Source organism: Leuresthes tenuis, unplaced genomic scaffold (genome assembly GCF_036924035.1).
Source record: "Leuresthes tenuis unplaced genomic scaffold, fLeuTen1.0.hap1 SCAF_10, whole genome shotgun sequence".
NCBI lineage: Eukaryota > Metazoa > Chordata > Actinopteri > Atheriniformes > Atherinopsidae > Leuresthes > Leuresthes tenuis.
Window position 1 is genome coordinate 26,092,403 of NW_027325364.1, and position 22,835 is coordinate 26,115,237.

At 42.7% G+C, this 22,835-nt stretch overlaps 10 non-coding genes across 10 annotated transcripts; 4 read left to right on the top strand and 6 right to left on the bottom strand.

Annotated features, from left to right (window-relative positions):
- Positions 1 to 867: 867 nt before the first annotated feature.
- Positions 868 to 981, top strand: LOC140317321 (U5 spliceosomal RNA). The gene has a single exon (XR_011917645.1). It is a non-coding gene; the product is annotated as a U5 spliceosomal RNA (small nuclear RNA).
- Positions 982 to 1,289: 308 nt separating this feature from the next.
- Positions 1,290 to 1,473, top strand: LOC140317086 (U2 spliceosomal RNA). The gene has a single exon (XR_011917433.1). It is a non-coding gene; the product is annotated as a U2 spliceosomal RNA (small nuclear RNA).
- A 2,196-nt stretch (positions 1,474 to 3,669) lies between these two features.
- On the top strand, positions 3,670 to 3,783 carry LOC140317190 (U5 spliceosomal RNA). The gene has a single exon (XR_011917525.1). It is a non-coding gene; the product is annotated as a U5 spliceosomal RNA (small nuclear RNA).
- Positions 3,784 to 4,099: 316 nt separating this feature from the next.
- LOC140317161 (U2 spliceosomal RNA) lies at positions 4,100 to 4,296 on the top strand. Its single transcript, XR_011917502.1, has one exon. It is a non-coding gene; the product is annotated as a U2 spliceosomal RNA (small nuclear RNA).
- Positions 4,297 to 4,723: 427 nt separating this feature from the next.
- LOC140317322 (U2 spliceosomal RNA) lies at positions 4,724 to 4,914 on the bottom strand. The gene has a single exon (XR_011917646.1). It is a non-coding gene; the product is annotated as a U2 spliceosomal RNA (small nuclear RNA).
- A 316-nt stretch (positions 4,915 to 5,230) lies between these two features.
- LOC140317395 (U5 spliceosomal RNA) lies at positions 5,231 to 5,344 on the bottom strand. The gene has a single exon (XR_011917713.1). It is a non-coding gene; the product is annotated as a U5 spliceosomal RNA (small nuclear RNA).
- Positions 5,345 to 7,619: 2,275 nt separating this feature from the next.
- Positions 7,620 to 7,803, bottom strand: LOC140317043 (U2 spliceosomal RNA). The gene has a single exon (XR_011917394.1). It is a non-coding gene; the product is annotated as a U2 spliceosomal RNA (small nuclear RNA).
- A 307-nt stretch (positions 7,804 to 8,110) lies between these two features.
- On the bottom strand, positions 8,111 to 8,225 carry LOC140317278 (U5 spliceosomal RNA). The gene has a single exon (XR_011917606.1). It is a non-coding gene; the product is annotated as a U5 spliceosomal RNA (small nuclear RNA).
- A 2,199-nt stretch (positions 8,226 to 10,424) lies between these two features.
- On the bottom strand, positions 10,425 to 10,608 carry LOC140317044 (U2 spliceosomal RNA). Its single transcript, XR_011917395.1, has one exon. It is a non-coding gene; the product is annotated as a U2 spliceosomal RNA (small nuclear RNA).
- A 308-nt stretch (positions 10,609 to 10,916) lies between these two features.
- LOC140317323 (U5 spliceosomal RNA) lies at positions 10,917 to 11,030 on the bottom strand. The gene has a single exon (XR_011917647.1). It is a non-coding gene; the product is annotated as a U5 spliceosomal RNA (small nuclear RNA).
- Between the last annotated feature and the right edge of the window lie 11,805 nt (positions 11,031 to 22,835).

The following is a 22,835-nucleotide window of genomic DNA, read 5'->3' on the forward strand; positions in this document are numbered from 1 at the left end:
AGCTACTGACAAGCATTAAGCATGTCACACAGCCCAAACATATAACATTTCAGGACACACCACACAGTTAACAACCACCGTGAAGTGTCAAAGCCCAAACATGTAACATTCAACAGGACACTTACACAACACATTCAAATCAAACAGTCAGACAACATACAAGAACATATACCCCAGCCGGCATTGCTCCCTGCCTATTTTCCTACAGCTCACTATGTGTGCGCACACCTTTATTCACAAACTCTTCAACTTATACTCTTTTACCAAAGCTGCTACAGCTCGATTGGCCGAATACCCTTAGATCCTATTTCGGTGAATTTGACATCTGCCTTACATGTAACAGATTAGCGGTTTAGCAGTTTTAATTTAGTTTGAGTGAAGGAATTCATTTTATAGCAAAATCCGAAATCGTGAAGAACTCATGAAAGTAAGCTTATTCTCGGATTCCTGAAACTTTAGATTTGCTCTTTCTTTTACTGCAAAGTACAACGTTGTTTTTTTTTTGTTTAAATCTTTCTAGACATGGTAAATATGAAGGACAAAGCAGTTTTAACATAGTTTGAGTGAAGGAATTCATTTTATAGATAAAATCCCAAGAGTCTGCTGAGAAAAGAGAGTGAATGCGAAGTAGACTCTAACACGGCTCTGGGAGCGAGCCGAGTGTGGGCTAACCGGGAGAATTGCTTGAAAGAAACGCGACACCGAATGAGCGGTCAGAACAAAGCCTCAATACGGTGTTCCCGTGGTGTTTTTGTTGCTGCCTTGTCGATTGCACAGGGGCAAGCGTTTCAACCAAGCAACGCTCACCATGGGGAAGGTGGCTATGGCAACTAGCCTGATGCCCTCCTCCCGCAGTGACGGATAATCGTACTCTGGTTTCTCTTCATAACATACAAGTCTTTCGCCTTTTACTAAAGACTTTCGTGGAGAGCAGCACTAATGAGTTGTTTCTATTTTTGGCAGGCTTTACCTTTGCGGGTGAAGCCCTTTCTGTCTGTGCAAAAGAAATCTTGTTACTGTGCAGAGTGACTTCTCTGAGTAGAGTCGCCTTACTTGTTGCGATTGTGCCGATGTTCGAAGCTGGAGTGCAAAGTTGTTGCTTGAATGGTGCTTGCTGGAGCATGCGGGAGTGCAAAGTTATACCATTTAAAAGGGCTGAAGAGTGCTCAGTGCAGCGGGTGGGCGGAGGTGCAACGTGACACTCTGGCCACCTATGGCCATAAAAAGAACACTGCTACAAGTGCGCATTGTGCCAGCAAGGGCCCTCGGACCTGAAACAGTGGACAGTTATCGCTTCTCGGCCTTTTGGCTAAGATCAAGTGTAGTATCTGTTCTTATCAGTTTAATGTGTCCTCTATACGAGGACTACATATTAAATGGATTTTTAAGAATAGGAGTTGAAAAAGAAGCTTGCTCCGTTCACTCCAAGCATCGACCCAGTACTGCAGTGCCGCTGGGAACGGTGCGCTCTTCTCTGCTCTTGTGAAAAAGCAAACAGCGGTGCAGGATGGAAGTTTCAGGGAGCCCAAGATGAAACTTTCTTTTAATCTGCTGAGAAAAGAGAGTGAATGCGAAGTAGACTTTAACACAGCTCTGGAAGCGAGCCGAGTGTGGGCTAACCGGGAGAATTGCTTGAAAGAAACGCAACACCGAATGAGTGGTCAGAACAAAGCCTCAATACGGTGTTCACGTGGTGTTTGTGGCTGCCTTGTCTTTTGCACAGAGTAAAAGACAAGGCAGCCATCGAATAGGGCCCGATTGTTCCTACTTGGTCAGCCGAGGAGCAAGGGGGGGGACTAAGCGTCTCAACCAAGCAAATCTCACCAAGTAGGAACAATCGGGCCCTATTCGATTGCTGCAACACCTGAAAGAGATATTGATGCGAGACCCGATCAAAAGCTTTTTCAAAGTCTAAATTTAAGATTACAAGCCGGGTGTTTCTGTCTCTAGCGTAATCAATGATGTCTCGAATCAGTACGAGGCTGTCGGTGAGTTGTCTCTCTGAGATGGCACAAGCCTGGTCTGGGTGAATTACCTCCTCTAAAACAGAGGACATCCGTGTCGTTAAAACCTTGCTAAAAAGTTTACAGTCAAAGTTTAAAAGCGTGATGGGCCTCCAATTCTTTAGGTCAGTCTTATCATTTTTATCAGAAGTGAAGAAATAAATGAATGCCTATCAACAAATGTTGGATCTAAACTCTAGTGCTTCCTCTAAAATAATTTCCTTTCTCAATTTAGAAATGTGTGTGTGTAAGTCACAACAACCGTGACACCAAAACGGCTTTCTTTTCTCTACACTCTGCACTGTGAGCACACACACCAAATCAGAAAGGCTTTTTTCTCTCTTTTCTACATTATGGACTGTGGGGACACAAAACCGCTCTCTCTTTTTTTTTTTGATTGTGTGCCAGGGCGTTGTCTCACGTATTAGATTATGCTTACGATACGAATGGGTTTATCAGTCACATCAGAATCCATACATACTGATCCTCCCGTAATAAAATGGTCGGATCTTATCAAACACACTTTGTTTCTTGTGACAATCAAGTCAGCGAAAAAGCGTATACACGTCAAGACACTGAATCAAGTTTGCCACAAGAACTCATAAGTTTGGCAGTATTGCTCTGCCGTCAGCAATCATACACCCATTTTATTTTCGTGAGACATGTGCAGGCACCTGTTCATCTACTGTTCTATCACTATGAATTAGTTTATCTATTATCAATAAGGATACTTCTACAACTACTATCAAAGTATGTCCAGACTTCTTATGTTGTCAGTTGCTATATATGAATAAGTGGGTAGCTACTGACAAGCATTAAGCATGTCACACAGCCCAAACATATAACATTTCAGGACACACCACACAGTTAACAACCACCGTGAAGTGTCAAAGCCCAAACATGTAACATTCAACAGGACACTTACACAACACATTCAAATCAAACAGTCAGACAACATACAAGAACATATACCCCAGCCGGCATTGCTCCCTGCCTATTTTCCTACAGCTCACTATGTGTGCGCACACCTTTATTCACAACCTCTTCAACTTATACTCTTTTACCAAAGCTGCTACAGCTCGATTGGCCGAATACCCTTAGATCCTATTTCGGTGAATTTGACATCTGCCTTACATGTAACAGATTAGCGGTTTAGCAGTTTTAATTTAGTTTGAGTGAAGGAATTCATTTTATAGCAAAATCCGAAATCGTGAAGAACTCATGAAAGTAAGCTTATTCTCGGATTCCTGAAACTTTAGATTTGCTCTTTCTTTTACTGCAAAGTACAACGTTGTTTTTTTTTTGTTAAATCTTTCTAGACATGGTAAATATGAAGGACAAAGCAGTTTTAACATAGTTTGAGTGAAGGAATTCATTTTATAGATAAAATCCCAAGAGTCTGCTGAGAAAAGAGAGTGAATGCGAAGTAGACTCTAACACGGCTCTGGGAGCGAGCCGAGTGTGGGCTAACCGGGAGAATTGCTTGAAAGAAACGCGACACCGAATGAGCGGTCAGAACAAAGCCTCAATACGGTGTTCCCGTGGTGTTTTTGTTGCTGCCTTGTCGATTGCACAGGGGCAAGCGTTTCAACCAAGCAACGCTCACCATGGGGAAGGTGGCTATGGCAACTAGCCTGATGCCCTGCTCCCGCAGTGACGGATAATCATACTCTGGTTTCTCTTCATAACGTACAAGTCTTTCGCCTTTTACTAAAGACTTCTGTGGAGAGCAGCACTAATGAGTTGTTTCTATTTTTGGCAGGCTTTACCTTTGCGGGTGAAGCCCTTTCTGTCTGTGCAAAAGAAATCTTGTTACTGTGCAGAGTGACTTCTCTGAGTAGAGTCGCCTTACTTGTTGCGACTGTGCCGATGTTCGAAGCTGGAGTGCAAAGTTGTTGCTTGAATGGTGCTTGCTGGAGCGTGCGGGAGTGCAAAGTTATACCATTTAAAAGGGCTGAAGAGTGCTCAGTGCAGCAGGTGGGCGGAGGTGCAAAGTGACACTCTGGCCACCTATGGCCATAAAAAGAACAGGGGTGTTAGCGGACAAGTGCGCATTGTGCCAGGAAGGGCCCTCGGACGTGAACCAGTGGACAGTTGTCGCTTCTCGGCCTTTTGGCTAAGATCAAGTGTAGTATCTGTTCTTATCAGTTTAATATCTGATATGTCCTCTATACGAGGACTACATATTAAATGGATTTTTAGCAATAGGAGTTGAAAAAGAACTGATAAGTTATTCTCGGGGCCTGCAACGACCATATTCTGGGAGCTACTGTACCCCCAGAAGGTACCCATCCCGCCCCACCCCACTCAACCCAACCCCACTCCGGAGGACCTCTACAAAAAACAAACAAACAACAACAAAAAACAAACAAACAAACCACCCGGTCACACCAGTCGCAGCAGCCCGGGCCTGAGACCCACCATCACCCAGGCCCCCCCAGGCCCCCCCTCAACAGGTGCGCTCTTGTGAAAAAGCAAACAGCGGCAGCAACAAAAACACAACGGGAACACCGTATTGAGGCTTTGTTCTGACCACTCATTTGGTATGGCGTTTCTTTCAAGCAATTTTCCCGGTTAGCCGACACTTGGCTCGCTCCCATAGCCGGGTTAAAGTCTACTTCGCATTCACTCTCTTTTCTCAGCAGACTAAAAGAAAGTTTCATCTTGGGCTCCCTGAAACTTGCATCCTGCACCGCTGTTTGCTTTTTCACAAGAGTAGAGAAGAGCGCACCGTTCCCAGCGGCACTGCAGTACGGGGTCAATGCTTGGAGTGAACGGAGCAAGCTACTTTTTCAACTCCTATTGCTAAAAATCCATTTAATATGTAGTCCTCGTATAGAGGACATATCAGATATTAAACTGATAAGAACAGATACTACACTTGATCTTAGCCAAAAGGCCGAGAAGCGACAACTGTCCACTGGTTCACGTCCGAGGGCCCTTCCTGGCACAATGCGCACTTGTCCGCTAACACCCCTGTTCTTTTTATGGCCATAGGTGGCCAGAGTGTCACTTTGCACCTCCGCCCACCCGCTGCACTGAGCACTCTTCAGCCCTTTTAAATGGTATAACTTTGCACTCCCGCACGCTCCAGCAAGCACCATTCAAGCAACAACTTTGCACTCCAGCTTCGAACATCGGCACAGTCGCAACAAGTAAGGCGACTCTACTCAGAGAAGTCACTCTGCACAGTAACAAGATTTCTTTTGCACAGACAGAAAGGGCTTCACCCGCAAAGGTAAAGCCTGCCAAAAATAGAAACAACTCATTAGTGCTGCTCTCCACAGAAGTCTTTAGTAAAAGGTGAAAGACTTGTACGTTATGAAGAGAAACCAGAGTACGATTATCCGTCACTGCGGGAGCAGGGCATCAGGCTAGTTGGCATAGCCACCTTCCCCATGGTGAGCTTTGCTTGGTTGAAACGCTTGCTCCCCCCCCCCCCCCCTTGCTCCTCGGCTGACCAAGTAGGAACAATCGGGCCCTATTCGATGGCTGCCTTGTCTTTTACTCTGTGCAAAAGACAAGGCAGCAACAAAAACACCACGGGAAAACCGTATTGAGGCTTTGTTCTGACCGCTCATTCGGTGTCGCGTTTCTTTCAAGCAATTCTCCCGGTTAGCCCGCACTCGGCTCGCTCCCAGAGCCGTGTTAAAGTCTTCTTCGCATTCACTCTCTTTTCTCAGCAGACTCTTGGGATTTTATCAATAAAATGAATTCCTTCACTCAAACTATGTTAAAACTACTTTGTCCTTCATATTTACCATGTCTTGAAAGATTTAAACAAAAAAACCAACGTTGTACTTTGCAGTAAAAGAAATAGCAAATCTAAAGTTTCAGGAATCCGAGAATAAGCTTACTTTCATGAGTTCTTCACGATTTCGGATTTTGCTATAAAATGAATTCCTTCACTCAAACTAAATTAAAACTGCTAAACCGCTAATCTGTTACATGTAAGGCAGATGTCAAATTCACCGAATTAGGATTATTCGGTATTCGGCCAATCGAGCTGTAGCAGCTTCGGTAAAAGAGTATAAGTTGAAGAGTTTCTGAATAAAGGTGTGCGCACACATAGTGAGCTGTAGGAAAATAGGCAGGGAGCAATGCCGGCTGGGGTATATGTTCTTGTATGTTGTCTGACTGTTTGATTTGAATGTGTTGTGTAAGTGTCCTGTTGAATGTTACATGTTTGGGCTTTGACACGCTTCACTGTGGTTGTTAACTGTGTGGTGTGTCCTGAAATGTTATATGTTTGGGCTGTGTGACATGCTTAATGCTTGTCAGTAGCTACCCACTTATTCATATATAGCAACTGACAACGTAAGAAGTCCGGACATACTTTGATAGAGTAGTTGTAGAAGTATCCTTATTGATAATAGATAAACTAATTCATAGTGATAGAACAGTAGATGAACAGGTGCCTGCACATGTCTCACGAAAATAAAATGGATGTATGATTGCTGACGGCAGAGCAATACTGCCAAACTTATGAGTTCTTGTGGCAAACTTGATTCAGTGTCTTGACGTGTATACGCTGTTTCGCTGACTTGATTGTCACAAGAAACAAAGTGTGTTTGATAAGATCCGACCATTTTATTACGGGAGGATCAGTATGTATGGATTCTGATGTGACTGATAAACCCATTCGTATCTTAAGCACAATCTAATACGTGAGACAACGCCCTGGCACACGATAAAAAAAAAAGAGAGAGCGGTTTTGTGTCCCCACAGTCCATAATGTAGAAAAGAGAGAGAAAAGCCTTTCTGATTTGGTGTGTGTGCTCATAGTGCAGAGTGTAGAGAAAAGAAAGCCGTTTTGGTGTCACGGGTGTTGTGACTTACACACACACATTTCTAAATTGAGAAAGGAAATTATTTTAGAGGAAGCACTAGAGTTTAGATCCCACATTTGTTGATAGGCATTCATTTATTTCTTCACTTCTGATAAAAATGATAAGACTGACCTAAAGAATTGGAGGCCCATCACACTTTTAAACTTTGACTGTAAACTTTTTAGCAAGGTTTTATCGACACGGATGTCCTCTGTTTTAGAGGAGGTAATTCACCCAGACCAGGCTTGTGCCATCTCAGAGAGACAACTCACCGACAGCCTCGTACTGATTCGAGACATCATTGATTACGCTAGAGACAGAAACACCCGGATTGTCATCTTAAATTTAGACTTTGAAAAAGCTTTTGATCGGGTCTCGCATCAATATCTCTTTCAGGTGTTGCAGCCATCGAATAGGGCCCGATTGTTCCTACTTGGTGAGATTTGCTTGGTTGAGACGCTTGCTCCCCCCCCTTGCTCCTCGGCTGACCAAGTAGGAACAATCGGGACCTATTCGATGGCTGCCTTGTCTTTTACTCTGTGCAAAAGACAAGGCAGCCACAAACACCACGGGAACACCGTATTGAGGCTTTGTTCTGACCACTCATTCGGTGTCGCGTTTCTTTCAAGCAATTCTCCCGGTTAGCCCACACTCGGCTCGCTCCCAGAGCTGTGTTAAAGTCTACTTCGCATTCACTCTCTTTTCTCAGCAGATTAAAAGAAAGTTTCATCTTGGGCTCCCTGAAACTTCCATCCTGCACCGCTGTTTGCTTTTTCACAAGAGCAGAGAAGAGCGCACCGTTCCCAGCGGCACTGCAGTACTGGGTCGATGCTTGGAGTGAACGGAGCAAGCTTCTTTTTCAACTCCTATTCTTAAAAATCCATTTAATATGTAGTCCTCGTATAGAGGACATATTAAACTGATAAGAACAGATACTACACTTGATCTTAGCCAAAAGGCCGAGAAGCGATAACTGTCCACTGTTTCAGGTCCGAGGGCCCTTGCTGGCACAATGCGCACTTGTAGCAGTGTTCTTTTTATGGCCATAGGTGGCCAGAGTGTCACATTGCACCTCCGCCCACCCGCTGCACTGAGCACTCTTCAGCCCTTTTAAATGGTATAACTTTGCACTCCCGCATGCTCCAGCAAGCACCATTCAAGCAACAACTTTGCACTCCAGCTTCGAACATCGGCACAATCGCAACAAGTAAGGCGACTCTACTCAGAGAAGTCACTCTGCACAGTAACAAGATTTCTTTTGCACAGACAGAAAGGGCTTCACCCGCAAAGGTAAAGCATGCCAAAAATAGAAACAACTCATTAGTGCTGCTCTCCACGAAAGTCTTTAGTAAAAGGCGAAAGACTTGTATGTTATGAAGAGAAACCAGAGTACGATTATCCGTCACTGCGGGAGCAGGGCATCAGGCTAGTTGCCATAGCCACCTTCCCCATGGTGAGCGTTGCTTGGTTGAAACGCTTGCCCCTGTGCAATCGACAAGGCAGCAACAAAAACACCACGGGAACACCGTATTGAGGCTTTGTTCTGACCGCTCATTCGGTGTCGCGTTTCTTTCAAGCAATTCTCCCGGTTAGCCCACACTCGGCTCGCTCCCAGAGCCGTGTTAAAGTCTACTTCGCATTCACTCTCTTTTCTCAGCAGACTCTTGGGATTTTATCTATAAAATGAATTCCTTCACTCAAACTATGTTAAAACTTCTTTGTCCTTCATATTTACCATGTCTAGAAAGATTTAAACAAAAAAAAAACAACGTTGTACTTTGCAGTAAAAGAAAGAGCAAATCTAAAGTTTCAGGAATCCGAGAATAAGCTTACTTTCATGAGTTCTTCACGATTTCGGATTTTGCTATAAAATGAATTCCTTCACTCAAACTAAATTAAAACTGCTAAACCGCTAATCTGTTACATGTAAGGCAGATGTCAAATTCACCGAAATAGGATCTAAGGGTATTCGGCCAATCGAGCTGTAGCAGCTTTGGTAAAAGAGTATAAGTTGAAGAATTTGTGAATAAAGGTGTGCGCACACATAGTGAGCTGTAGGAAAATAGGCAGGGAGCAATGCCGGCTGGGGTATATGTTCTTGTATGTTGTCTGACTGTTTGATTTGAATGTGTTGTGTAAGTGTCCTGTTGAATGTTACATGTTTGGGCTTTGACACGCTTCACTGTGGTTGTTAACTGTGTGGTGTGTCCTGAAATGTTATATGTTTGGGCTGTGTGACATGCTTAATGCTTGTCAGTAGCTACCCACTTATTCATATATAGCAACTGACAACGTAAGAAGTCCGTACATACTTTGATAGAGTAGTTGTAGAAGTATCCTTATTGATAATAGATAAACTAATTCATAGTGATAGAACAGTAGATGAACAGGTGCCTGCACATGTCTCACGAAAATAAAATGGATGTATGATTGCTGACGGCAGAGCAATACTGCCAAACTTATGAGTTCTTGTGGCAAACTTGATTCAGTGTCTTGACGTGTATACGCTGTTTCGCTGACTTGATTGTCACAAGAAACAAAGTGTGTTTGATAAGATCCGACCATTTTATTACGGGAGGATCAGTATGTATGGATTCTGATGTGACTGATAAACCCATTCGTATCTTAAGCACAATCTAATACGTGAGACAACGCCCTGGCACACGATAAAAAAAAAAGAGAGAGCGGTTTTGTGTCCCCACAGTCCATAATGTAGAAAAGAGAGAGAAAAGCCTTTCTGATTTGGTGTGTGTGCTCATAGTGCAGAGTGTAGAGAAAAGAAAGCCGTTTTGGTGTCACGGGTGTTGTGACTTACACACACACATTTCTAAATTGAGAAAGGAAATTATTTTAGAGGAAGCACTAGAGTTTAGATCCCACATTTGTTGATAGGCATTCATTTATTTCTTCACTTCTGATAAAAATGATAAGACTGACCTAAAGAATTGGAGGCCCATCACACTTTTAAACTTTGACTGTAAACTTTTTAGCAAGGTTTTATCGACACGGATGTCCTCTGTTTTAGAGGAGGTAATTCACCCAGACCAGGCTTGTGCCATCTCAGAGAGACAACTCACCGACAGCCTCGTACTGATTCGAGACATCATTGATTACGCTAGAGACAGAAACACCCGGCTTGTCATCTTAAATTTAGACTTTGAAAAAGCTTTTGATCGGGTCTCGCATCAATATCTCTTTCAGGTGTTGCAGCCATCGAATAGGGCCCGATTGTTCCTACTTGGTGAGATTTGCTTGGTTGAGACGCTTGCTCCCCCCCCTTGCTCCTCGGCTGACCAAGTAGGAACAATCGGGACCTATTCGATGGCTGCCTTGTCTTTTACTCTGTGCAAAAGACAAGGCAGCCACAAACACCACGGGAACACCGTATTGAGGCTTTGTTCTGACCACTCATTCGGTGTCGCGTTTCTTTCAAGCAATTCTCCCGGTTAGCCCACACTCGGCTCGCTCCCAGAGCTGTGTTAAAGTCTACTTCGCATTCACTCTCTTTTCTCAGAAGATTAAAAGAAAGTTTCATCTTGGGCTCCCTGAAACTTCCATCCTGCACCGCTGTTTGCTTTTTCACAAGAGCAGAGAAGAGCGCACCGTTCCCAGCGGCACTGCAGTACTGGGTCGATGCTTGGAGTGAACGGAGCAAGCTTCTTTTTCAACTCCTATTCTTAAAAATCCATTTAATATGTAGTCCTCGTATAGAGGACATATTAAACTGATAAGAACAGATACTACACTTGATCTTAGCCAAAAGGCCGAGAAGCGATAACTGTCCACTGTTTCAGGTCCGAGGGCCCTTGCTGGCACAATGCGCACTTGTAGCAGTGTTCTTTTTATGGCCATAGGTGGCCAGAGTGTCACATTGCACCTCCGCCCACCCGCTGCACTGAGCACTCTTCAGCCCTTTTAAATGGTATAACTTTGCACTCCCGCATGCTCCAGCAAGCACCATTCAAGCAACAACTTTGCACTCCAGCTTCGAACATCGGCACAATCGCAACAAGTAAGGCGACTCTACTCAGAGAAGTCACTCTGCACAGTAACAAGATTTCTTTTGCACAGACAGAAAGGGCTTCACCCGCAAAGGTAAAGCCTGCCAAAAATAGAAACAACTCATTAGTGCTGCTCTCCACGAAAGTCTTTAGTAAAAGGCGAAAGACTTGTATGTTATGAAGAGAAACCAGAGTACGATTATCCGTCACTGCGGGAGCAGGGCATCAGGCTAGTTGCCATAGCCACCTTCCCCATGGTGAGCGTTGCTTGGTTGAAACGCTTGCCCCTGTGCAATCGACAAGGCAGCAACAAAAACACCACGGGAACACCGTATTGAGGCTTTGTTCTGACCGCTCATTCGGTGTCGCGTTTCTTTCAAGCAATTCTCCCGGTTAGCCCACACTCGGCTCGCTCCCAGAGCCGTGTTAAAGCCTACTTCGCATTCACTCTCTTTTCTCAGCAGACTCTTGGGATTTTATCTATAAAATGAATTCCTTCACTCAAACTATGTTAAAACTGCTTTGTCCTTCATATTTACCATGTCTAGAAAGATTTAAACAAAAAAAAAACAACGTTGTACTTTGCAGTAAAAGAAAGAGCAAATCTAAAGTTTCAGGAATCCGAGAATAAGCTTACTTTCATGAGTTCTTCACGATTTCGGATTTTGCTATAAAATGAATTCCTTCACTCAAACTAAATTAAAACTGCTAAACCGCTAATCTGTTACATGTAAGGCAGATGTCAAATTCACCGAAATAGGATCTAAGGGTATTCGGCCAATCGAGCTGTAGCAGCTTTGGTAAAAGAGTATAAGTTGAAGAATTTGTGAATAAAGGTGTGCGCACACATAGTGAGCTGTAGGAAAATAGGCAGGGAGCAATGCCGGCTGGGGTATATGTTCTTGTATGTTGTCTGACTGTTTGATTTGAATGTGTTGTGTAAGTGTCCTGTTGAATGTTACATGTTTGGGCTTTGACACTTCACGGTGGTTGTTAACTGTGTGGTGTGTCCTGAAATGTTATATGTTTGGGCTGTGTGACATGCTTAATGCTTGTCAGTAGCTACCCACTTATTCATATATAGCAACTGACAACATAAGAAGTCTGGACATACTTTAATAGTAGTTGTAGAAGTATCCTTATTGATAATAGATAAACTAATTCATAGTGATAGAACAGTAGATGAACAGGTGCCTGCACATGTCTCACGAAAATAAAATTGGTGTATGATTGCTGACGGCAGAGCAATACTGCCAAACTTATGAGTTCTTGTGGCAAACTTGATTCAGTGTCTTGACGTGTATACGCTGTTTCGCTGACTTGATTGTCACAAGAAACAAAGTGTGTTTGATAAGATCCGACCATTTTATTACGGGAGGATCAGTATGTATGGATTCTGATGTGACTGATAAACCCATTCGTATCTTAAGCATAATCTAATACGTGAGACAACGCCCTGGCACACAATCAAAAAAAAAAGAGAGAGCGGTTTTGTGTCCCCACAGTCCATAATGTAGAAAAGAGAGAAAAAAGCCTTTCTGATTTGGTGTGTGTGCTCACAGTGCAGAGTGTAGAGAAAAGAAAGCCGTTTTGGTGTCACGGGTGTTGTAACTTACACACACACATTTCTGAATTGAGAAAGGAAATTATTTTAGAGGAAGCACTAGAGTTTAGATCCCACATTTGTTGATAGGCATTCATTTACTTCTTCACTTCTGATGAAGTTTCAACAATAAACAACAAACTTTGTATTATGAGAAAGAACCAGACTCATTCTTCAGGAATCCGAAAATAAGCTCTATTTTACGAGTTATGCACGAATTCGGATTCTCCTATAAAACCTTAACTCTAACCAAGTTAAGACTGCTTTGTCCTTCATATTTATTCATGTCTAATCAAGTTTGAATGATAAACAACGTTGTACTTTGTACTTCTTCAGCAATAAGCATCTCTCGACATATGACGAAATACAGATTTTGCTATAAAATTAATTCCTTCTATCAGCCTGACTCAAAACTGTTTGTCCTCCTTATTTATCCACTTCAAATCAAGTTTCAACAATTAAAAAAATGTTGTAGTTTGAGAAAAAACAACTTAATCTTAAGCAATCAGTAGGGTAAGAAAGGGTAAGAAAAGGTGCAAATGCCAACCATACATCACTAAAAGGTGGAGCGGAAGTATTCAGCTGCAAGTAGGTGCGAATGCCTGACAATGTATGATCAAAAGAGGGAGCGGAGGTTTTCGGCTGCAAGGTCTGAATGTCCAACCATAATTTGTAAAAACCGGGGAAGAAAAGGCTCGAAAGCCCGACTATACACCATCAAAAGCGGGAGCGGAGGTGTTCGGCTGCAAGTAGGTGTGAATGTTCGACCATAATTTGTAAAAAAAGGGTAAGAAAAGGTTCGAATGCCCGACTATATATTAACCAAAGCAGGAGGAGAGGTCTTCGGATAAGAGTGGGTGAGAATTTACAACCATAATCTATAAAATGCGGTGAAAAAAAAGGTGTGAATACCCCATAGAACACTAAAAGGTAGAGCGAAAGTGTTCGGCTGCAAGAAGGTGTGAATGTCTGACCATAGTTTGTAAAAAGCGGGTAAGAAAAGGTTCGAATGCCCGAACATACACCATCAAAGGAGGGAGCGGAGGTGTTCCGCTGTAAGAAGGTGTGAATGTCCGACCATAGTTGGCAAAAAGCAGGTAAGAAAAGGTTAAAATACCCGATTGTACACAATCAATAGCGGGAGCAGAGTTGTTCCGCTACTAAAAGGTGTGAAAGTCCGACCATGGTTTGTAAAAAGCGGGTAAGAAAAGGTGCGAATGCCCGACAATGTATGATCAAAAGAGGGAGCGGAGGTTTTCGGCTGAAACAAGGTCTGAATGTCCATCCATATTTTGTAAAAATCTGGGAAGAAAAGGCTCGAAAGCCGAACTATACACCATCAACAGCTGGAGCGGAGGTGTTCAGCTGCAAGAAGGTCTGAATGTCCATCAATAATTGCTAGAAAACATGGAAGAGAATTTTCGAATATCAAACCGCACATGATCATAAGCGGGAGAGGAGGTGTTCAAATGCAAGAAGGTGTGAATGTCCACCCATAATTACTGCAAAATGGGTAAGAAAAGGTACGAATGCCCAACCATACATGATCCTAACAGGGAGCGGAGGTGTTTGGCTGCGACAAGGTGTGTATGTCCACCCATAATTAATGAAAAGCGGGCAACAAGTAGGTTTGAATACCCATCATCAAAAGCAGGAGTGGATGTGTTCGGCTACAAGAAGGTTTGAATGTCTGACCATAGTTTGTAAAAAGCGGGTAAGAAAAGGTTCGAATGCCCGAACATACACCATCAAAGGAGGGAGCGGAGGTGTTCCGCTGTAAGAAGGTGTGAATGTCCAACAGTAATTGGCAAAAAGCGGGTAAGAAAAGGTTAAAATACCCTATTGTACACAATCAATAGCGGGAGCAGAGTTGTTCCGCTACTAAAAGGTGTGAAAGTCCGACCATGAATTGAAAAAGCAGGTAAGAAAAGGTGCGAATGCCCGACAATGTATGATCAAAAGAGGTAGCGGAGGTTTTCAGCTGAAAGAAGGTCTGAATGTCCATCCATAATTTGTAAAAATCGGGGAAGAAAAGGCTCGAAAGCCCGACTATACACCATCAACAGCTGGAGCGGAGGTGTTCAGCTGCAAGAAGGTCTGAATGTCCATCAATAATTGCTAAAAAACATGGAAGAGAATTTTCGAATATCAAACCACACATCATCATAAGCGGGAGAGGAGGTGTTCAGCTGCAAGAAGGTGTGAATGTCCGACCATAGTTTGTAAAAAATGGGTAAGAAAAGGTGCGAATGCTCAACCATACATCATCAAAAGCAGGAGTGGATGTGTTCGGCTAAAAGAAGGTTTGAATGTCCGACCATAGTTCGTAAAATGCGGGTAAGAAAAGGTTCGAATGCCCGAACATACACCATCAAAAGAGGGAGCGGAGGTGTTCCGCTGTAAGACGGTGTGAATGTCCAACAATAGTTGGTAAAAAGCGGGTAAGAAAAGGTTAAAATACCCGACTGTACACAATCAATAGCGGGAGCGGAGTTGTTCGGCTACAAGAAGGTGTGAAAGTCCGACCATGGTTTGTAAAAAGCGGGTAAGAAAAGGTTCGAATGCCCGAATATATACCATCAAAAGCGGAAGCGGAGGTGTTCGGCTGCAAGAAGGTGTGAACGTCCAACCAAAGTTTGTAAAAAGCAGTGAAGAAAAGTTTCGAATATCCAACCAAACATAATCAAAAGCGGGAGCAGAGCTGTTCGACTGCAAGTAGGTGTGAATGTCAGATCATAATTTGCAAAAAGCTGATGAGAAAGGGTGAGAATGCCCGACTATACACCATCAAATGCGGGAGCGGAAGTGTTCGGCTGTGAGTAGGTGTGAATGTCAAACCATAATTGCTGAAAAATGTGTTAGAAAAGACTAGAATGCCGGACCATACATCATCAAAAGCTGGAAAAGTGGTGTTCGGCTGCAAGTAGGTGTGAATGTCCAGCCATAATTACTCACAAACCGGTAAGAAAAGGTAGTATTGCCAGACCATACATTATCAAAACAGGGAGCGGAGGTGGTTCAGCTGCAAGGTGTGAATGTCTGACTAAAGTTTATAAAAAGCGGGTAAGACAAGGTGCGAATGCCTGACAATGTATGATCAAATGAGGGAGTGGAGGTTTTCGGCTGCAAGGTCTGAATGTACAACCATAATTTGTAAAAACCGGGGAAGAAAAGGCTCGAAAGCCCGACTATACACCATCAAAAGCGGGAGCGGAGGTGTTCGGCTGCAAGTAGGTGTGAATGTTCGACCATAATTTGTAAAAAGCGGGTAAGAAAAGGTTTGAATGCCCGACTATATATTAACAAAAGCAGGAGGAGAGGTCTTCGGATAAGAGTGGGTGAGAATTTCCAACCATAATCAATAAAATGCGGTGAAAAAAAAGGTGTGAATACCCCATAGAACACTAAAAGGTGGAGCAGAAGTGTTCGGCTGCAAGAAGGTGTGACTGTTCGACTATATTTGGTGAAAAGCAGGTGAAGCAAGGTCTGAATGCCCAACCTTACATCATCAAAAACGAGATCAGAGGTGTTTGGCTGCAAGAAGGCCATAGTTTGCCAAAAGCGGGTAAGCTGCGAATGACCGACTAAATATCAACAAAAGTGGGGGCGGAGGTCTTCGGATGCAAGTGGGTGTGAATATCCCACCATACAAGTATGGTGGAGAGGAAGCTCTGAATGGCCGACCATAGTAAAAAGCGGGTGAGAAAAGGTGCGAATGTCCAATCATACATGATCAAAACAGGGAGCGGAGGTGTTTGGCTGCGACAAGGTGTGTATGTCCACCCATAATTAATGAAAAGCGGGCAACAATTAGGTTTGAATACCCATCATCAAAAGCAGGAGTGGATGTGTTCGGCTACAAGAAGGATTGAATGTCTGACCATAGTTGGTAAAAAGCGGGTAAGAAAAGGTTAAAATACCCGACTGTACACAATCAATAGCGGGAGCGGAGTTGTTCGGCTACAAGAAGGTGTGAAAGTCCGACCATGGTTTGTAAAAAGCGTGTAAGAAAAGGTGCGAATGCCCGACAATGTATGATCAAAAGAGGGAGTGGAGGTTTTCGGCTGCAAGAAGGTCTGAATGTCCAACCATAATTTGTAAAAACCGGGGAAGAAAAGGCTCGAAAGCCCGACTATACACCATCAAAAGTGGGAGCGGAGGTGTTCAGCTTCAAGACGGTCTGAATGTCCATCAATAATTGCTAGAAAACATGAAAGAAAATTTTCGAATATCAAACTGCACATGATCATAAGCAGGAGAGGAGGTGTTCAGCTGCAAGAAGGTGTGAATGTCTACCCATAATTACTGAAAAATGGGTAAGAACAGGTGCGAATGCCTAACCATACATCATCAAAAGAGGGAGCGGAGGTGTTCCGCTGTAAGACGGTGTGAATGTCCGACCATAGATGGTAAAAAGCGGGTAAGAAAAGGTTAAATTACCCGACTGTACACAATCAAAAGAGGGAGCGGAGTTGTTCAGCTAAGAGAAGGTGTGAAAGTCCGACCTTGGTTTGTAAAAAGCAGGTAAGAAAAGGTTCGTATGCCCGAATATACACCATCAAAAGCGGAAGCGGAGGTGTTCGGCTGCAAGATATTGTGAACGTCCGACCAAAGTTTGTAAAAAGCAGTTAAGAAAAGGTTCGAATATCTAACCAAACATAAGAATGAGTCTTTTCCGCTGTAGAATGCCCGACTATAGACCATCAAATGCGGGAGCGGAGGTGTTCGGCTCTGAGTAGGTGTGAATGTCCGACCATAATTGCTGAAGAATGTGTTAGAAAAGGTAAGAATGCTGGACCATACATCATCAAAAGCGGTAGAGGTGGTGTTCGGCTGCAAAAAGGTGTGACTGTTCGACTAAAGTTTGTAAAAAGTGGGTAAGACAAGGTGCGAATGCCTGACAATGTATGATCAAAAGCGGGAGCAGAGGTGATCAGCTGCAAGAAGGTCTACATGTCCATCAATAATTGCTAGAAAACATGAAAGAAACTTTTCGAAAATCAAACCGCACATGATCATAAGTGGGATAGGAGGTGTTCAGCTGCAAGGTGTGAATGTCCACCCATAATTCCTGAAAAATGGGCAAAAAAAAGGTGTGAATGCCCAACCATACATCATCAAAAGCAGGAGTGGAAGTGTTCAGCTACAAGAAGGTGTGAACGTCCAACCGAAATATGTAAAAAGAAGTTAAGAAAAGGTTCGAATATCCAACCAAACATAATCAAAAGCGGGAGCAGAGCTGTTCGACTGCAAGTAGGTGTGAATGTCAGATCATAATTTGCAAAAATCTGATGAGAAAGGGTGAGAATGCCCGACTATACATCATCAAATGCGGGAGCGGAGTTGTTCGGCTGTGAGTAGGTGTGAATCTCCGACCATAATTGCTGAAAAATGTGTTAGAAAAGGTAAAAATGCCGGTCCATACATCATCAAAAGCGAGAGAGGTTGTGTTCGGCTGCAAGTAGGTGTGAATGTCCAGCCATAATTACTCACAAACGGGTAAGAAAAGGTAGTATTGCCAGACCATATATGATCAAAACAGGGAGCGGAGGTGGTTCAGCTGCAAGAAGGTTTGAATGTCAAACTAAAGTTCAAATATATTAACAAAAGCGGGAGGAGAGGTCTTCGGATGAAAGTGGTTGAAAATTTCCAACCATAATGTATAAAATGCGGTGAAAGAAAAGGTGTGATAGAACACTAAAAGGTGGAGCGGAAGTGTTCGGCTGCAAGAAGGTGTGAATGTCCGACTATATTTGGTGAAAAGCAGGTGAAGCAAGGTCTGAATGCCCAACCTTACATCATCAAAAGCAAGATCAGAGTTGTTTGGCTGCAAGAAGGCCATAGTTTGCCAAAAGCGGGTAAGGTGCGAATGTCCGACTAAATATCAACAAAATTTTGGGCGGAGGTTTTCGGATGCAAGTGGGTGGGAATATCCCACCATACAAGTATGGTGGAGAGGAAGCTGTGAATAGCCGACCATAGTTTGGAAAAAGCGGGTAAGAAAAGGTTTGAATGCCCGAACATACACCATCAAAAGAGGGAGCGGAGGTGTTCCGCTGTACGAAGGTGTGAATGTCCAACCATACTTGGTAAAAAGCGGGTAAGAAAAGGTTAAAATACCCGACTGTACACAATCAATAGCGGGAGCGGATGTGTTCGGCTACAAGAAGGTGTGACAGTCCGACCATGGTTTGTAAAAAGCGGGTAAGAAAAGGTGCGAATGTCCGACAATGTATGATCAAAAGAGAGAGCCGAGGTTTTCGGATACAAGAAGGTTTGAATGTCCTACCATAGTTTGTAAATAGCGGGTAAGAAAAGGTTCGAATGCCCGACTATACACCATAAAAAGCGGGAGCGGAGGTGTTCCGCTGTAAGACGGTGTAAATGTCCGACCATAGTTGGTAAAAAGCGGGTAAGAAAAGGTTAAAATACCCGACTGTACACAATCAATAGAGGGAGCGGAAGTGTTCGGCTACAAGAAGGTGTGAAGAAGATGCAGTAGAAGAAGTTGAAATCCATCTACACATTGATAAATATGAAGGACAAAGCAGTTCCCACTTGCCCATAAGAAAATAAGCTTATTCTCGGATTCCTGATCCTTCAGTGTTGCTCTTTCTTCTACTGCAAAATACAGTGTTGTTCTTTGTTGAAGTCGATCTAGACATTGATAAATATGAAGGAAAAGGCAGTTTTAACTTGGTTTGAGTGAATGAATTCATTTTATACATAAAATCCGAAATCGTGCAGAACTCATGAAAATAAGCTTATTCTCGGATTCCTAAAAGTTTTGATTGGCTCTTTCTTTTACTGCAAAGTACAACGTTGTTTTTTTGTTTAAATCTATCGAGACATTGATAAATATGAAGGTAAAAGCCGTTTTAACATAGTTTGAGTGAAGGAATTGATTTTATAGATAAAATCCCAAATCATGCAGAACTCCTCAAAAGGGGCGTATGGCTTAATCACAAGTGTGGTTCTTTCTCATTCAGGGTAGTATGAGGAAGTTTATGCTTGAAATATATGTAGAAATGGGTACATATGAAGGACAAAGCAGTGTTAACTTAGTTTGAGAGAAGGAATTCATTTTATACATAAAATCCCAAATCATGCAGAACGTATGAAAAGAAGCTTATTCTCGGATTCCTGATCCTTCAGTTTTGCTCTTTCTTCTACTGCAAAATACAATGTTGTTCTTTGTTGAAGTCGATCTAGACATTGATAAATATGAAGGAAAAAGCAGTTTTAACTTGGTTTGAGTGAATGAATTCATTGTATACATAAAATCCGAAATCGTGCAGAACTCATGAAAATAAGCTTATTCTCGGATTCCTAAAACTTTTGATTTGCTCTTTCTTTTATTGCAAAGTACAACGTTGTTTTTTTGTTTAAATCTATCGAGACATTGATAAATATGAAGGTAAAAGCCGTTTTAACATAGTTTGAGTGAAGGAATTAATTTTATAGATAAAATCCCAAATCATGCAGAACTCCTCAAAAGGGAGGTATGGCTTAATCACAAGTGTGGCTCTTTCTCATTCAGGGTAGTATGAGGAAGTTTATGCTTGAAATATATGTAGAAATGGGTACATATGAAGGACAAAGCAGTGTTAACTTAGTTTGCGTGAAGAAATTCATTTTATACATAAAATCCGAAATCGTGCAGAACTCATGAAAATAAGCTTATTCTCGGATTCCTAAAACTTTTGATTTGCACTTTCTTTTACTGCAAAGTACAACGTTGTTTTTTGTTGAAATCTATCTAGACATTGATAAATACCAGCCGAAACTCTGCTGCCGCTTTTGATAATTTATGGTTGGGCATTCTTACCTTTTCTTACCCGCTTTTTACAAATTATGATCTTAGATTCACACCTACTTGCACTACTTACTACCTTCTCATCCACTTATGATCATGTGCGGTTGGGCTTTCGCACCTTTTCTTACCCATTTTTCAGTAATTATGGGTGGACATTCAGACCTTCTTGCAGCCGAAAACCTCCGCTCCTCTTTTGATCATACATTGTCGGGCATTCACACCTTGTCTTACCCGCTTTTTACAAACTTTAGTTGGACATTCAAACCTTCTTGCAGCTGAACCACCTCCGCTCCCTGTTTTGATCATATATGGTCTGGCAATAGTACCTTTTCTTACCCGTTTGTGAGTAATTATGGCTGGACATTCACACCTTCTTGCAGCCGAACACAACCTCTCCCGCTTTTGATGATATATGGTCCGGCATTCTTACCTTTTCTAACACATTTTTCAGCAATTATGGTCGGACATTCACACCTACTCACAGACGAACACCTCCGCTCCCACATTTGATAGTGTATAGTCGGGCATTCTCACCCTTTCTCATCAGCTTTTTGCAAATTATGATCTGATATTCACACCTACTTGCAGTCAAACAGCTCTGCTCCCGCTTTTGATTATGTTTGGTTGGATATTCGAACATTTTCTTAATGCTTTTTACAAACTTTGGTCGGACATGTAGACCTTCTTGCAGCCGAACACCTCTGCTTCCGCTTTTGATGGTGTATAGTCGGGCATTCGAGCCTTTTCTTACCCACCTATTACTTACTATGGTTGGACATTCAAACCTTCTTGTAGCCGAACACATCCGCTCCTGCTTTTAATGATGTATGATTTGGCATTCGCACCTTTTCTTACCCATTTTTCAGTAATTATTGGTCGGACATTCAGACCTTCTTGCACCTGAACACCTCTGCTCCCGCTTTTGATGGTGTATAGTCGGGCTTTCGAGCCTTTTCTTCCCCGATTTTTACAAATTATGGTTGGATATTCAGACCTTGCAGCCGAAAACCACCTCTCCCGCTTTTGATGATGTATTGTCCGGCATTCTAGTCTTTTCTATCACATTTTTCAGCAATTATGATCTGACATTCACACCTACTTGCAGTCGAACAGCTCTGCTCCCGCTTTTGATTATGTTCGGTTGGATATTCAAACCTTTTCTTAACTGCTTTTTACAAACTTTGGTCGGACGTTCACACCTTCTTGCAGCCGAACACCCCCGCTTCCGCTTTTGATGGTATATATTCGGGTATTCGAATCTTCTCTTACCCGCTTTTTACAAACCATGGTTGGACTTTCATACCTTCTTGTAGCTGAACAACTCCACTCCTGCTTTTGATAATTTATAGTTGGACATTCGCATCTTTTCCTACCCATTTTTCAGTAATTATGGGTGGATATTCACATCTTCTTGCAGCTGAACACCTCCTCTCCCGCTAATGATCATGTAAGGTTTGATATTCGAAAATTTTCTATCATGTTTTAAAGCAATTATTAATGGACATTCAGACCTACTTGCAGCCAAACACCACCTCTCCCGCTTTTGATGATGTATGGACCGGCATTCTTACCTTTTCTAACACATTTTTCAGCAATTATGGTTGGAGAATCACACCTACTCACAGCCGAACAACTCCGCTACCGCATTTGATGGTGTATAGTCGGGATTTCTCACCCTTTTTCATCAGCCTTTTGCAAATTATTCTCTGACATTCACACCTACTTGCAGTCGAACAGCTCTGCTCCCGCTTTTGATTATGTTTGGTTAGATATTTGAACCTTTTCTTAACTGCTTTTTTACAAACTTTGGTCGGACGTTCACACCTTCTTGCAGCCGAACACCTACGCTTCCGGTTTTGATAGTGTATATTCGGGCATACGAACCTTTTCTTACCCGCTTTTTACAAACCATGGTCGGACTTTCACACCTTCTCTTAGCTGAACAACTCCGCTCCCTCTTTTGATTGTGTACAGTCGGGTATTTTAACCTTTTCTTACCCGCTTTTTACCAACTATGATCGGACATTCACACCGTCTTACAGCGGAACACCTCCGCTCCCTCTTTTGATGGTGTATGTTAGGGCATTCGAACCTTTTCTTACCCGCTTTTTACAAACCAGGGTCGGACTTTCACACCTTTTAGTAGCCGAACACCTCCGCTCCCGCTATTGATTGTGTACAGTCAGGTATTTTAACCTTTTCTTACCCGCTTTTTACCAACTATGGTCGGACATTCACACTGTCTTACAGCGGAACACCTCCTCTCCCGCTTATGATCATGTACGGTTTGATATTCGAAAATTTACTTTCTTGTTTTAAAGCAATTATTGATGGACATTCAAACCTTCTTTTTGATGGTGTATAGTCGGGCTTTCGAGCCTTTTCTTCCCGGTTTTTACAAACCATGATCGGACTTTCACACCTTCTTGTAGCCGAACACATCCGCTCCCGCTATTGATTGTGTATAGTCGGGCATTCGAACCTTTTCTTACCCGCTTTTTACAAACTATGGTGGGACATTCAAACCTTCTTGTATCCGAAAACCTCCGCTCTCTCTTTTGATCATACATTGTCGGACATTCG